Source organism: Cebus imitator, unplaced genomic scaffold (genome assembly GCF_001604975.1).
Source record: "Cebus imitator isolate Cc_AM_T3 unplaced genomic scaffold, Cebus_imitator-1.0 Scaffold514, whole genome shotgun sequence".
Classification (NCBI taxonomy): domain Eukaryota; kingdom Metazoa; phylum Chordata; class Mammalia; order Primates; family Cebidae; genus Cebus; species Cebus imitator.
This window is the reverse complement of record NW_016107829.1, coordinates 1,372,239-1,388,905: the sequence shown is the minus strand read 5'-3', so window position 1 is coordinate 1,388,905 and position 16,667 is coordinate 1,372,239.

The following is a 16,667-nucleotide window of genomic DNA, read 5'->3' as shown; positions in this document are numbered from 1 at the left end:
CTCACTTCTGGCTGAGCTGGGAAATAGCAAAACACTACATGATGTTCTCTCTCCCACCAGTGTGCAGTTGCATCTCACTCCCCTCCTTCCTTAAAGCCATTTCATTCACATAAGATGCCTCAGGACCAGCGGTCCTTCATTCATTCATTTATAAAACAAATGTAATTTGATGCTATTTGAAAATTATTGATGTGCTTTCCTCTATTGCCTTTCTGAGTATAAAACCTTCACCCTAGTCCTTCTTTCTATGGGTGATTAAAAAGACAAAAATAGAAAATTATTTTAAAATGCCAATTTTGGATACACAGAGTTAAACAGTAAAATGATAGATGTGCAAGCCAGGCTATTTTCTTGTGAGATAATTTGCCAAATTTTTCAATTACGACTCCTACCCCCTTAAGCATACCAAAGTGCTCAATCTGAAATTCACTTGTAGTATAAATTGATATTTCTCAGAATATGTATGGTGAAGGACCAGCATTTTCCCCCAGTCCATTAAAGATGAATTATTTGGTATAATACAAGTAAAGTTCATTATTGGGAAAAATTAAGTGATAAAAAACAAACATAAAATATAAGCCATGCTATTTAATCATTAGATTCAATAGACAAAAATTACTTTGTCAAATTTCTACAAAAGTATAAAACACATTTCAATTTTGTTCTTAGCTCATTGTGGAGCACAACAGAGTTTGCAAGATGGCCCAGCCCACAGACTTCACTTTGAATGGCACTGAAAAAGTCACACTTTCACCTATGATGATGAAGCATCCTGACAATCCCCTCATCTTTCACCTCAGGATACTCCTATATAGTGTGGATGCTCCTTTAAGAGCCACAAAAGAGGGAAATAGGTAGACTTAAAGGCTAAGAGTAGATGGCAAGCGAATGATCTGGGTAGAAGGAGTGACAGGCTTGGAAGGCTATAAGGCAATGGGAATCAAGCTGGAAGTACCTCGTGGTTCAGATCATGTCAAGAGGGAGGCTGAACGTAGGACTTCAAGTGTTACAGATATCTGCCTCAGAAACTATCAGTGACCAGAAGAGCCTGGAATAACAGAGTGATACCACATGGATCTGATAACCTGTCATTTTCCCACCCTCCTATGAGGTCACAGGAGCCATCCCTTCCTCCCTCAAGTACTATTCTATGTTAGAGAAAGAGAGAGAGGGAGAGAAAAGGCTGAGAGAATAAAGATGTTATGCAAATGAAAAACTGAGTTTTGCATGAAGGAACTACTCAGTTTATCAGATGGACTAAATTTTAACCAAATTAGACCTTTAATTTCCCCACACCACTCTAGAGTCACCATCTTGTCCTGCTTTCTAGGACTTTCCTGGTTTTAACAATGAAAGTCTTATTCTGGGAAACCCCTCAGTCCTGGACAAATAGAGACTCCACTGCCAGAACTACTAGAAGTTGGGGATTTAGGAAGAAGCTCAGTCAATTATATATTAAATAATTAACTTATTATTTCTCTATATATCAAAGTTTTAACATAAGTTACATTTTGCAATCTGTGATGGTTAATTTTAATGTGTCAAACTTGACTGGGCCAAGGGCTGACCAGTAGCTGGTAAAACATTATTTCTGGGTGTGTTTATGGGATTAGCATTTGAATTAGTAGACTGAGTAAAGAAGATTGCCCTCACCAATGTGGGCAGGCATTATCCAATCTGCTTAGGGTCTGAACCAAACAAAAAAGTGGAGGAAAGGCAAATTCACTCTCTGCATGAGCTGAGGCATTCATCTGATCCTGCACTTGGATACTGGCACTACTGGTTCTTGGGCTTTCAGACTCAGACTGAGACTTTTACCCCATCAGTACCTAGATAATCAGGCCTTTGGATTCAGACTGAATTGTGTCACTAGTTTTCCAGATTCTCCAGCTTGTAGATGTCATATCATGGGCCTTTTTAGCCTCTATAATCATGTAAGCAAATTTCTATAATAAATCTTCTCGTATATATATAGGTTCTGTTTCTCTGGAAAACTAATAAACAACCCTACTCTAAAATGTATATTGAGCACCTACTATGGCAGGACAAATAGGTAGGTGCTGGAAACCCAATAGTAAACAAGATGGATGTGATTTCTGCCCTCATGGGAGCTCTATACCATTAGGACTTTCTTTTCTCTGGTCAGTATACGTTTCAGAGTCAAGCCTGAAATAGAAAAGGAAAATAAAGTGTACATGTAAATATCGTCTTGTTATTGGAATCACTCCCCAACTTCATTCCATAACACTTTCATTTGTCATATTGCTCTGTGTGCTCTAGGTGCATTTTTGCTTAAAGTCCATTCAATTACACTATCAATGGCTATGTACTGTGAGTAGATCATTTTTTTTTAAATGAAGACTCTTTTTAAAAGTAGTTTTAACTATTGTCAGATTTCCTGGTTACTGAAAGAAACTTAGTGTAAAATAAATGTGACAATGTATAAGAAACAAAGAAAAAATAATTGTACCTGTAATCCTACTTTGACATAACCACCAACAATATTTGGGTGATCAACCTTTCAGTTACCTCTTTGTATATGCATATGCAAACACATATATAATTTTAATTAACTAGGATACTAAGACACAAGGTGAATTTTTCCGTGGAGTCACTTTTGTCTTTTTATTTTTTACTTGCTTTTCTTCTGCCTCCTCCTTCCTTCTTCCCTCTCCATGTATGTCATGCTCTGTATTCTCATGCTACACAACCTAATAGGTATCTTTCCTATTTCCAGACTTATCTCTTCATTGCTATAAATTATAAAGATTATTTTGATTTTCAATACTTACCCACTCAGGTTTAGGTACGGGGAGCCCCCTTTTCCCACCAGCCTAACCTTGGACACTGAAGGAGAAAAGACTCTTCTCCTAGACTAGTAACCTCATTTTGTCATGTAATATAAAAACATTGGGATATAATCATATGCAATCAGATTCTGTTTTGGCCACTTGTAAGCTCTATGATTTGGAGCAAGAAGGTTGCTTACTCTCTCTGAGCTTTAGTTTTCTTGAATCTGATGAATATTAAATAGATAGTGACATAAGTCACTGAGTTCTCCCGTAGACAGTGGTTTCATTAAGCACTTGTCAAATTGTGATGTATTTGTTAATGGGCTGCCTGTCCCATCAGAATGGGAGTTCTTTGAGAGCAGAATCTTGGTTTATTTATATTTTCTTTCAACACCAAGCTCCTGCTATATATTATTATATGTTTTTAAGTGAACTTGTGATTCTTTAATAAGGTGTTGGACACTAACTAGCCCAACAGAAGTGATAATTTATTTTGGTCCTTGTAGGATGTCCCAGAGCCCCTATCTATTCAGAGACCAGTAGGTAGTGGGGACAGCTAACTAAAAGGGCCTGGGGCTTGTCATCCACACTCTCCAGATAGGGATAAAATATTCATACTTGTTCTCTCTTAGCTCTGAAAAAAATTGGATGAGATAAGAGTATCATTTCTATGTTTACACAAAGGAAAATTGAAGCTCAAACAAGTTAAGTAAGTTGGTCAGGCTAAGTCAATTTTATAGTGGTAGAACTGTAATTTGAACTCAGGCATTATCAGAAACTGAAGGTTTGTATCACCTCAAAATTTACATGTTGAGGGCTGTGTCTGGAGATGGGGCTATATTAGGAGATGGGGCCTCTAAGGAAGTAATTAAAGTTAAATGAGATTATAAGGATGGGGCCCTCATCCCATAGGGATAATGTTCTTATGAGAAGAGACATCAGAGAGAGCTGGCTCACTTGCATGCTCTGTCTCCCCCTCCCTCCACATGCAGGAATAGAGAGAAAGCAGTGTGTAACATAACAAGAGGCTGGCTTTCTGCAAGCTGGGAAAAGATACCTTACCAAAATTGAATTGGCCATAACCTTGATTTTGGACTTCAGCTTCCATAACCATGAGAAAATAGATTTCTGTTATTTAAGCCACTTAGTCTGTGGTATTTTTTATGGCAGCCTGAGCCAACTAATATAGGCATTGTTCTAGTTGCCTGTCTCAGTCCATTCAGGCTGCAAAAAGAATTATCATAAACTGGGTGGTTTAGAAACAACAAATATTCCTCACAGTTCTGAAGGCTGGGAAGTCTAAAATCAAGGCACCAGCAGATAGAGTGTCTGGTGAGGGCCTGCGTCTGCTTAGATGGTACTTTCTGTGTTCTCACATGGTGAAGGGTGCCAGCTACATCTCTGGGGTCTCTTCTATAAGGGTGCCAATCACCAACCAAAAGTACCACCTCCTAATAAAAGCATATTGGTGATTAGGTTCCAACATATGAATTTTGGAGGGATACATCATTCAAGCTATAGCATTAGCTATTGCCATGCAGTGAATCATTTCAAAATGTAGTGTCTTAAGACAACATAATTATTTTCTTATCTCTCAAAGTTTCTGTGGACCAGGAACTCTGGGAGGACTTAGCTGGGAAGTTATGGTGCTGCCGTTCTTGGGGTTGCAGTCAAATTGTGAATGGACCCGGAATAGCTGGAAAAAGGTTGGGCATCTCATTCTCCTCATGTAGGCTCAGGACCTCCCTATGGGGTCTTTCTGCATGGGCTGTTGGAGTGCCTAACAGCATGACAGTCAAAGTCATGGGAGTGCTTACATGGTAGTTGAAGTTATCAAGACTGACTATTGTCTTTTGTGACCTAACCTCCAAAGTCATTTGGTGTCACTTCCATACTATTGGTTACTAGAAAGCCATAGCCTCATGAGTTTGAAGGGAAGAGAAACTAGATTCTGTATCTTTATGAGGAAATGGTAAGATTTTAGAAAAGCATGTAGGATGGGATATCTTTTTGTAGTCATATTTTGAAAATACAATTTGCCACTGACATCTATGTATATATTTGGTTACAGAGATCATGATTTTCCCATAATAATTTTGTGAGGCTATAATAGAAACCCTTATCATGGGAGGGATTATTTACACAGATAGTGTATATATAAAAGAGATGTCATTGTGAATTTTTATGAATGAGCTGAGAAATGCCCCACTCCACTTTAAGAGAGCCAGGGTCACAGAAGTCATGTCCAAACAGATGCCCTTAAAGGAACTCTCTTAGCAAAGCCTTCCAGAGAGGGTCTGGAGTCTGCTTGGTCAGGTAAAAGAGTCATTCATCTTGTCATAAAGCCAGAGAACTAAAGCGCCCAGAGCATCAGTTAGAACATTTATTTGAGGGGATCTGACCTAGGACTAAGTAATGAGCAATTCAGGTGGGCCTCAGATTCCCTTCCAGAGCAGACCAGTAAGGGGATGGGGGGATGTGGGAGGATGGAGATTGTGGAAGTAAGGGGAGAGATCATGGTATGAGATGGAGCAGCAGTACACTGAGTAGGATACAGTTGGATGGAAATGCCTGCAAAGATACTAAGAGAACAAATTCTTCAGCAGTAGGATCCGGCAAAGAGAGTAAGAAGATAATTTTGCTGGCTGACAAAGCAGTCTTGCTTGTCCACACTGGAGGAAAAATCATAAAACCACATGAGATGATCCAAAGAATATATCTTGCTCATATTTGCCGTTTGGCAGAGGATTGTCTCTTAGAATGGAATTTCTGGGCACACAATTTATCTCAGTTTCTCTTATCCTTGGAATAGGCTTAGCAAAAAAACAGATCCTGTAAGTTCTGTATTCACAAAACCTTGCCCCAGCCTTAATAGTATCAGAAATTAAAACAAATGAAAAAAATCACTCTCAAAATATTCAGACTTAGTTCCCAGAGAAAGCTCAAATACTTTTGAGGCTGGTGATTGAAATATTAATCAAGAATCTAAAGTGTTTATTGAGGGTCTTAGTGCTCTCTCTGTCAATGTTTTCCTGCTAATCTTCAACAGAGTAAAAGTACCAAGGCTATCTAATAATTCAAGATAAATCAAGATGACATTAATTCATATGATTTTTGAAAGGCAGAGAGTTTCTTTAAGAAGTATTTTTAAAGTGATTCTGACAAGATTGTGGAAATAAACAGAATAAAATGGAATGAATTAAGGTGAATTTCTAGCACCCCTTAACTCTCCATTCAACCAGTATTGTCTTAGTCCATTCAGAATTTTACAACAAAATTTCAAAAACTGGATAACTTATAAAGAATATAAATTTATTTTCACAGTTCTGGAAGCTGGGAAGACCAAGATTAAGGCAACAGCAGATTCAGTGTTTAGTGAGGGTCCACTTCCTGGCTCATAAAACAGCATCATCTCAATGGGTCCTTATGTTGTAGAAGAAGCAAGGCATCTCTCCAGGGTTTCTTTGATTAGGGTCCTCATCCTATCATGTAGGATACAGTATGCTGGGTGGGATACTGTTGGATGGAAGTGCCTTGGAACAATACTAAGGGACCAAATTTTCCAACAGTAGCTCCTAGCAAATGCAGTAAGAAAAGAATTTTACTTGATGACAACAGTGCCTGAATTAGTCTGTTCTTACACTGCTAAAAAGAACTACCTGAGACTGAGTAATTTTTGAAAAAAAAGAAGTTTAATTAAGTCATAGATCCATAGGCTACAGGAAGCAAGGCTGAGAAGGCCTCAGGATACTTACAATCATGGTGGAAAGTGAAGTGGAAACCAGCACACCCCACATGGCCATAGCAGAAGGAAGAGAGCAAATGGGGAGGTTCTACATACTTACCTAGATCTCATGAGAACTCATTCATTATCATGAGAACAGCAAGAGGGAAATCTGACCCCATGATCCAATCACCTCCCACCAGGTCCCACTTCCAACACTTGGGATCACAGATCAACATGAGATTTGTGTGGAGACACAAAGCCAAACCATATTATTCTGTCCCTGACCCCTCCAAAATCTCATGTCCTTCTCACATTTCAAAACATAATCATGCCTTCCAAACAGTCCCCCAAATCCTTAACTCATTTCAGCATTAACTCAAAAGTCCAAATCCAAAGTCTTTTCTGAGACAAGGCCAGTCCCTTCTGCCCATGAGCCTGTAAAATAAAAAACAAATCGGCTACTTCCAAGATACAATGAGCATACAGGCATTGGGTAAATGCCCCCATTCTAATAGGGAGAAGTTGGCCAAAACAAAGGAGTTATAGGCCCCATGCAAGTCTGAAACTCAGCAGAACAGTCATTAAATCTTAAAGCTCCAGAATAATCTCCTTTGAATCATGTCCCACACCCAGGGTACACTGATACGAGGGATGGGCTCCCATGGCCTTGGGCATCTCCTCCCCTGTGGCTCACAGCTAATTTCGTGGGCTAACATTGAGTGCCCGTGGCTTCTCCAGGCACATGGTGCAAGCTGTTGGTGGATCTACAATTCTGGGGTCTGGAGGATGGTGGCCCTCTTCTCACAGCTTCAGTAAGTAGTGCCTCAGTGAGGATTCTGTGTGAAGCCTCCAACCTCACATTTCTCCTCCACACTGCCCTATGAGAGGTTCTTTATGAGGACCCTGCCCCTACAGCAGACTTCTGCCTGGACATCCAGGCATCTCCATACCTTGTTAGAAATTTAGGCGGAGGCTCCAAAACCTCAATTCTTGACTTCTGTGCACCGGCAGGCCCAACACAACACGGAAGCTATCAAGACTTGGGGCTTGCATCCTCTGAAGCAATGGCTCAAGTTTTAACTTGGCCCTTTCTAGCCACAACTAGAGCTGGAGCTGCTGGAATGCAGGACACCATGTCTTGAGGCTACACAGAGCAACAGGGCCCTGGGCCTGGACCACTAAACTATTTTTTCTCCTAGGCTTTCAGGCCAGTGATGGAAGGGGCTGCCATGAGTGTCTCTGACATGCTCTGGAGGTGTTTTCCCCATTGTCTTTTCTATTAACAGTTGATTCCTCTTTACTTATGCAAATTTCTACAGCATTGAATTTGCTCCTTAGAAAGTGGGTGTTTTTTTTCTACTGCTTGGCCAGCTGCAAATTTTCCAAACTCTGATGCTGTGCTTCTCTTTAAATATGAGTTCTGGTTTCAGGTCATTTATTTTGTTTATGCAAATGAGCTAGGCTTTTAGAAGCAGCTAAGACACATCTTGAATGTGTTACTGCTTAGAAACTTCTTCCACCAGATACCCTAAATCCTAAATCATCTCGCAGAAGTTCAAAGTTACACAGATCTCTAGAGTGAGGACACAATGCTGCCAGTCTCTTTGATAAAGCATAGCAAGAGTGACATTTACTCCACTTTCTAATAAGTTCCTCATCTCTATCTGAGACCACCTTATCCTTGACTTCGCTGTCCATATCACAGTCGGCATTTTGGTCACAACTATTCAAGAAGTCTCAAGCAAGTTCCAAACTTTCCCTCATCATCCTGTCTTTTTCTGATCCCTCCAAACTGTCCCAACCTCTTTCCATTGCCCAGTTCCAAAACTGCTTCCAGGTTTTCAGGCATTATTATAGCAATGTCTCACTCCCAGTACCAATATTCTGTATTAGTCCGTTCTCACACTGCTATAAAGAACTACCTAAGACTGGGTAATTTATGAAGACAAGAGGTTTAACTGACTCAGGGTTCTGCAAGCTGTACAGGAGGCATGGCTGGGGAGGCCTCAAGAAACTTACAACTTTTGTGGAAGGCAAAGGGGAAGCAAGCACATTTTACCTCGGTGGAGCAGGAGACAGGGAAGGGGGAAGTGCTACACACTTTTAAACAAGCAGGTCTCATGAGAACTAACTCATTATCACAAGAATGGCAAGGGGGAATTCTGCTCTCATGATGCATTCATCTCACACCAAGCCCTACTGTCAACACTCAGGATCCCAATTCATGAGATTTGGGTGGGGACACAGATAAACCATATCAGAGCTTTACATATTAATATATATGTACACACACACACACACACACACACACACACACACACTAAATCTCCTTAAGCTTAGGACTAACCTCACTGAACTCAGTTTGGAGACTGGCATGTAGTTCAGGGAACATGGGAACATGTTTTATGTGGTTGTTATTTCCTTTCCACTTTCTTTCCCATTTCAAAAAGGTAGTCTACTGTTAAAAACAGATTAATGTGAAATCTTTTGAACCTGTTTTTTCCCCATGCATAAACCAGTAACTGAAACTCTGGGAGAATTAATTCAGAGAAATAAAGAATGGAGATTTAAGCCTTGGGAAACAAATTCTAATTTTTATTAAATATTAGGAATAGCATAAGAGAAAATTATATTTATTGATGTATTTTTTCCAAAGCTTAGCACATTTTATCTTAGTGATTACCAGTCTTTTATCATAGAATTTTATGTCAAACCATTCATTCTCACCCCCTAATTACCACAGCAATGCAAAGTAATCTGAAAAATCATTGCCAACCTAGGTGCACATTGGTCTGAGAAATGGGGAATATTTTTTCTCCACTTAGAAAGATTGTTCTGCTCAGTCATGAAATCACTTTGGGAAAAAAAGAACACCACAAAGCAGTGGATTCATTTTCATTGCTCAATGGAGGGAGAGCTGACCCAGCTTAATTACTGTTATTGCCTTTCTAATGCCTTCCTCCTGCAGGTTAACCTGCAGCACCTTTTGATAATCCAATGGCAGGAATTTCCTATGAAGTGTTGCTTTTAGGATCACTTTTTCTAGAAAAGTCACATCCCTGAAACATTTTTTCATCATGTTTCAGCAACCCACAGAATTTGGAGTAAAATTCAGAGCCATATTAATGAGAAGGCAAGCTGAGTATCTACCTAGGATGCAGGTCTAAAAGGGGAACTGAAACATTGCTGGAATAAATTGGCAAAATGTAAATTGGTTTCACTTTGCAGTGGTGTCAACCTGTCTGTGTTGAGTACTTTTGTGAATCACACATGAGCTCACCGTCAGCTCAGTTCCAAAATCAATAATGCATGTTGTTTTGCTTACCAGGAATGAGTGACTTAGTTTAATTATAGGAATGTTAAACCCTTAATTTTCCTCCAAATATATTGTGTCATCTATAAAATTACAAAAAAAAATTAAGAGAAAATTACAGAAAAAGTAAGAAATATTTTGTGGGTTTTTTTCAATTTACCTTTCTGTAGCTAGTGAGGTTAGGAAGGGACTGTTTTCACATACAGTTTTTATTAGTGAAAAAATCCGTTTCTTTTAGCTTCCATAAAATAAGATGTAAAATATTTAAAGAAAATATCGTGTAAGAGGTGCCAAATCATTAGTCTTCCCAGAGCAACCACTGGTCTTAAGTCAACTCTGAATGACACAAGGTCTATTTGATCATCTTTTCAGCATCTTTATGGTAGGAGCTAATACAGAAATGGAAGGTATTTAGATTTGGTGCTGACCTTCAAAGGCCCATGAACTAGATATGTTCTTATTGAATAATAAGCTTTAGCTTTAGTGAACCATGACCTTGATTGTTACTTTTTTCCCAACTCTCTGATGCCTTCACTTCTTTGCTTTTAATCTAGAAACATTTTTTGTTTGGCCAATTCATCATCAATTATGAATTCTCACAATGTCATTTATAATTCATTCTGGAATATCATGCTAATTCTACATCAAATTAATTTGGTTTTTCATTAGAAGACTAACCACAGTCTTTTGAGGGCTTATCATGTCAGGCACTGCATACATTTATACAATATGTATTCATTTTAGCTTCGCAGTAACCTCCTAACATATATATTACTATATTCATTCAAGATGAGAAAAGAGAAACTAAAAAACATTGCTTTTTTTTTTTTAACTAAAGTTTCACAGTCAATAACAGAACTGAAACTTGACCCCAGGTACATCAACTTGTCTGATGGTGAAAGCCATGCTCCAAAAGCCTGCACTGGGCCTGCGCATGTGATACACACCATGTTCTGCACTGGGCACTTTGCATTTATTTCAGATGGACTCTCCAAAGTTCAGAAAGGCTAAATATCTGCCTAAATGGTCTTATAGCCTGTAAGTAGCAAAGCTAGAGTTCAAAGTCAGGCCTGTTCTCTCCAGTAGACAAGTGATCACAATGCATCTCAACCTTTAGCTAGAGTTGGGAGTTTGCTTGGATTGACTGTCATACCAACTCCCTCAATAACTAGTATCTCCACTGGCATAAATGAAGAGTTTTCATATTACTGAAATTTGGGAACTAGTGTTTTTGTTTGATTGCTTCACTGTTTAATATAGCTGTGAGAATATTTGTCTACATCTTGGTTACTCTGTGCTTACGTTCTTCCAGGAAATTCTGGATGACATCTGGCCAGAATTTTTCACATATGAAAATTAGCTGTATGTATTATTTTTCAAGCTTTAATACGGGCTAGAGTTGCTCTCTATTCTTTCATTCCTAATGTTCCTTTTATCAGGTAAATGAACAGTTTATAAACAATGATCCAAAGTCATTTTTCATTTAGCTTTTCATTTTATTTTGGCAAAAGTAAAGAGATAAAAATCTGTGTTAAGCTAGAGACCGCTTATTAACACTGCAGTATTTAAGAAACCATGCCCACTTAATTAGATGTCAGGCAGATTTTCTCTGTTTTTAGTTCAGTTTCACTAAAAGAGTAGCATTAACAAACATTTGCTTTAATTCTTGTCAGCTATGAAATATCAACTATGCCTAGGCTTGAATGATTGTTTTAGACATACACTGCCCTAATGGATTTGATTCATCATAACAGTTTAGGTAGCTGCTCTGGTTGGCCACTAACTGAGGCTCTTGAGGTAAGAAGCTTTAGACATGGTTCCCAGTGACTCCTGGTATTCATGCCTTTGTACAGTACTTTCTCCTTGAATGTGATCTGGATCTAGTGACTTGCTTCTAATAAGTAGAATACATAAAAAGTGATAGGTGGAATTTCCATGCTTACAGTACAAAAAGATAACGACTTTCATCCTGCTAGAATTCTTTCTTAATGGTAGTCTCTTTTGCTCTCTTACTTGTTAACTTTAATGAAGAAAGCTGCCATGTTATGCAATGAGAAGGCCTACTTGGTAAGGAACAGAAAGAGATATCTGGCCAAAAGTTTTTGAGGAACTGAGGTCCTTGTCCAACAGTCAATGCAAGATTGAATCCTGCCAATAACCATGTGAGTGGTTTGGAAAGCAGAGCCTTCCCAGTTGACCCATGAGATGACTGCAACCATGTGAGAGAGAACCTCAGCAGAGGACCCAGAACTCAGGTGATCCACCCACCTTGGCCTCCCAAAGTACGCCCAGAATCCTGACCCACAGTATGAGATTATACATGTTGTTTTAAGCCACTAAGTTTTAGGGTAACTTGTTATGCAGCCATAGATAATACAGGCTTTGGTACTGAGAGTGGGGTTCTTCCATAACAAACATCTACAAATGTGGGAGCAGTATTGGAACCTCCAGCAGTATTGGCATTGAGTGGATGCTGGAGGAATGTTGAAATTCATGATAAGAAAGCCAAAGTGCCTGGAACAGATCATTAGTGGAAATTTGGACATTGATGATCTTGCCAGTGAGGGTCAACAGAAAGTGAGGAACACATGATTGGAAAATAGAAGAAGGTGGATCTCCGTTGTGGAATAGCAAAAGATTAATGACATTGTTGTCTACAGTTGTATGTAAAGGGGAATATTTGCCTAATAAACTTGGTGACTTAGCAGAAAAGATTTCTAAGCAAAGTGTTATAGGTCATGGTTGATTTCCTCTCACTGCTTGTAGTAAAATATGAGAGAAAGAGAAATTGAGATGACTGTTAAACAATAAGAAGATGTAAATTAATAATTTTGAAAATTTATCAGCTCCTCCAGGCAGCAAAATTTCTAAAATTAAGAAATGGTATCTGAGCACTGTCCGAAAAAAAACATGGCCTGGAGATAATCCTGGCCTAGGAGATAAGTCGAGGGTGTAACTATTCTTATTCTTAGAAAAATAAATCAAATGAATATTCATTCACACAAAGGGATTCAGGATACATCTCACAGATTCTCTCAGGCAAGCAATGTAGCCTCTAGGAAGCTTAAGAACATTTTCCCTCAGTTATCTCAGCAGGAACTCAAGGTACAGAAGGGTTTTTCTCAAGGCCATTTGTGGTTGTGGCTTTTTAAAGTGGAGTTAACCCCAATAGGATTCACAGGAGGCTCACAAAGTTTTTGAGAAAAATATACTAGCATTGCCAGTTTCAGCTGAAAGGGCAGAGAGAGGGCAAAATGAAAAGAAGAATTGTGTTCCCCCAAATGCTTCTGTTAGGAAACTAGACGAGAGAACAATTTATCCACAAGCGTGTTCTATCTTTTATGAAAAATAAATGAAGACTCAGAGAAACAAACCAAGTACTCAAAGGGTAGAGCTGAGAGCCATGGAAAAGTTTTCCCAGGACTTGAAACCTGATAAAGGAATTTGTAACATTTTTCCAGCTGTTTTCCAGAATTGCTGTGGACCTTTTTTGTTTACTGTTTTCCTCCTTTTTGAACAGGAGTATCTAAAATGGTTATCTTATGCCTGTCCCACCATTAAGTGTTTGAGTGTGTTGGAGCAGGTATCTTGTCCCTTTAGTTTTTTGGATCTACAGATGGAGAAGTGTACTCTGGGAGCTACACCTGAGGAGCTCGTCTACACATAGGTTTGATTTTGAAGTTAAGCCTCTGGTATTTGACCTGATGCTGTAGTGGGATGAGACTTTTGGAGATCATAGCAAGGGAGGAAAGTATTTTGCATGTGGAAGGGACATATATGTTTGGGGACAGGGGTTAGACTGTGGGAGGCAGTTTCTTCTTCTTTTTTTTTGAGATGGAGTTACTGCAACCTCCACCTCCCAGGTTCAAGCAATTCTCCTGCCTCAGCCTCCCAAGTAGCTGGGATTACAGGCATGCACCACCAAGCCTGGCTAATTTTGTGTGTGTGTGTGTGTGTGTGTGTGTGTGTGTGTGTGTGTGTGTATTTTTAGTTGAGATGGGGTTTCTCCATGTTGGTCAGGCTGGTCTTGAACTTCCGACCTCAGGTGATCCACCCACCTTGGCCTCCCAAAGTGCTCGGATTACAGGTGTGATCCACTGTGCCTGGCAGAGGCACCTTCTAACGTGACTCCTGGTGATTTATCCCTCCCTTCTCTGGCATTTATGATCTTCTCCTCTTGAAGGCAGTTTAGACCCAATGACTTGCTTCCAACAAACAGGATATAGCAAATGTTTTGAAGTGTTACTTCTCTGATTAGGTTATAAAAGACTGTGACTCCTTTCTTTCTAATATCCGCTAACTTGCTGATACTCTTTCTTGCTCTCTAGCTTGCTCTGATGATGTAAGCTGCCATGTTGTGAGATTTTTCAATGAAGATATTCATATGGCAAAGAACCAGGGAAATATCTCTGGCCAACAGCTTGTGAGGAACTCAGATTCAGTCCAACAGCTTGCAAGAAAATGAATCTTGCCAGCAATCATAAGAGTGAGCTAGAATGGTATTCTTCCTAATCATGCCTTAAAATGACTGTAGCCTTGTTAGAGATTCTGAGCTGCAGAGCCCTGACCTGGAGATGCTATGAAATAAACGTGTTTTGTTTTAGTCTGCTGTGTTTTGGGGCAACTTATTACACAGCAATAGATAACAGCCTTCTTCAAAAGTTATGTGGAGACACGCTCTGCTCAGGTTGAGCTGCCCAGGAATACCCATTCTTTGCATGCCCAGATGGACACATCTCCTCCATGTTTTGAGGTCTGTATTTCTGAACTTGATGCTGATTTGCATAAATTTTTTATTTCTTAGAGGGAAAATAAAACTCTATTTTTTCAGAAACATAATCTTTTTGCTATTCAGATGTCATTGTTGTCTTTTCACTAGTAGGTCCTCATTTGGACCCCAACAGATAGACTCCTTACCTGAGTTTCAGCCTCCACACTTTTATTATCAATTTTACTTATTTTTTATAATTACAAAAACATTGTCAATTGATAATAATAATTGCATACTTTATAACTAATAATTGCTTTCATTTAATATGTGTTTAGTCTATGTCAGACACTATGCTAAGACCTTTATTTGAGTTACATTGTATAAGTTAAAACATCCATTATTACAATTTTACTCACTAGTCTATGTTTTCTAGTTTACAGAGTTTTAGGGAGGTTGTGTAACTTGCTCACAGTCACACAGACAGTAAGGAATGGAGCTGGGATATGACCCTGCATCTAGATAATCCATCTCCAGAGGCCATACTCATGTACTGCAAAGTAAAAATAAAATGTAATAATTTTGTCTGATGGTAGCATATTGCCTTATTTGGTTTAATATGGCCTCTTTCTTTCTTTTTCTATGTATATGAGTGTATTAGTCTGTTTTTACACTGCTATAAAGAGCTGCCAGAGACTGGGTAATTGTAAAGAAAAGGAGTTTAATTCACTAACCGTTCTACACAGCTGGGGAGGCCTAAGCAAACTTACAATCATGGCAGAAGGGGAAGCAGGCACATCTTACATGGTTGCAGGTGAGACAGAGAGAAAGAGAGAAGCCAAGGGGAAGCTGCCATTTATAAAACCATCAGATCTCCTGAGAACTCCCTCATTATGAGAACAGCATGGGAGATCATGGGGTTCCAACCTCTCATCAGGTTCCCCCCTCAACACTTGGAGATTACAATTCAGATGAAATTTGTGTGGTGAGACAAAGCCTAACCATATTAATGAGTAAATGTTTATTTTATACAATAAAAAATTCTGCTTTTTCTATTTAAAATTATATTATGAATATATTCTTTCTTTAAAATTTTTTTAAAATTTTAATTTCCAGGGTACATATGAAGATATTTGTTATATAGGTAAATGTGTGTCATGGTGGTGTGCTGCACCTATCAACCCATCATTTAGATGTTAACCCAGCACACATTAGCTATTTTTCCTGATGTGCTCTCTCCCTCAACAACTCCAACAGACCCCAGTGTGCGTGGTTCCCCTCCCTGTGTCCATGTGTTCTCATCATTCAGCACCCACTTACAAGTGATAACTTACAGTGTTTGGTTTTCTGTTCCTGCATTAGTTTGCTGAGGATAATGGCTTCCAGCTTCATCCATGTCCTGCAAAGGACATGATCTCTGATATGGTTTGGCTGTGTCCTCACCAAAATCTCATCTTGAATTATAGCTCCCATAATTCCCACATGTTATGGGAGGAATCCAGCAGGAGATAATTGAAAATGATGGGGATGGGTCTTTCTTGTGCTGTCCTTGTGATAGCAAATAAGTCTCATGAGATATGATGGTTTTATAAATGGGAGTTCCCCTGCACACACACTCTTGCCTGCTGCCTTGTAAGACATGTCTTTGTTCCTCTTTGCCCTCCACAATGATTGTGAGTCCTCCCAACCACTTGGAACTGTGAGTCAATTAAACCTCTTTCTTTTATAAATTACCCAGTCTCAGGTATGTCTTTATTAAGAGCATGAGAACAGACCAATACAATCTTCTTCCATTTTATAGCTGCATAATATTCCATGGTGTATATTTGCCACATTTTCTTTATCCACTCTATCACTGATGGGCATTTAGGTTGATTTCATGTCTTTGCTTTTGTGAATAGTGCTGCAATGAAAATACACATGTATATATATTTATAATAGAATGATTTATATTACTTACAGCATATACCAAGTAATTTAATTGCTGGGTCAAATGGTATTTCTAGTTCTAGATCTTTGAGGAATCACCACACTGTCTTCCACAATGGCTGAACAAATTTACATTCCCACCAACAGTGTAAAAGCATTCCTGGTTGCTCTGCTCCTTGCCAGCATTTGTTGTTTCTT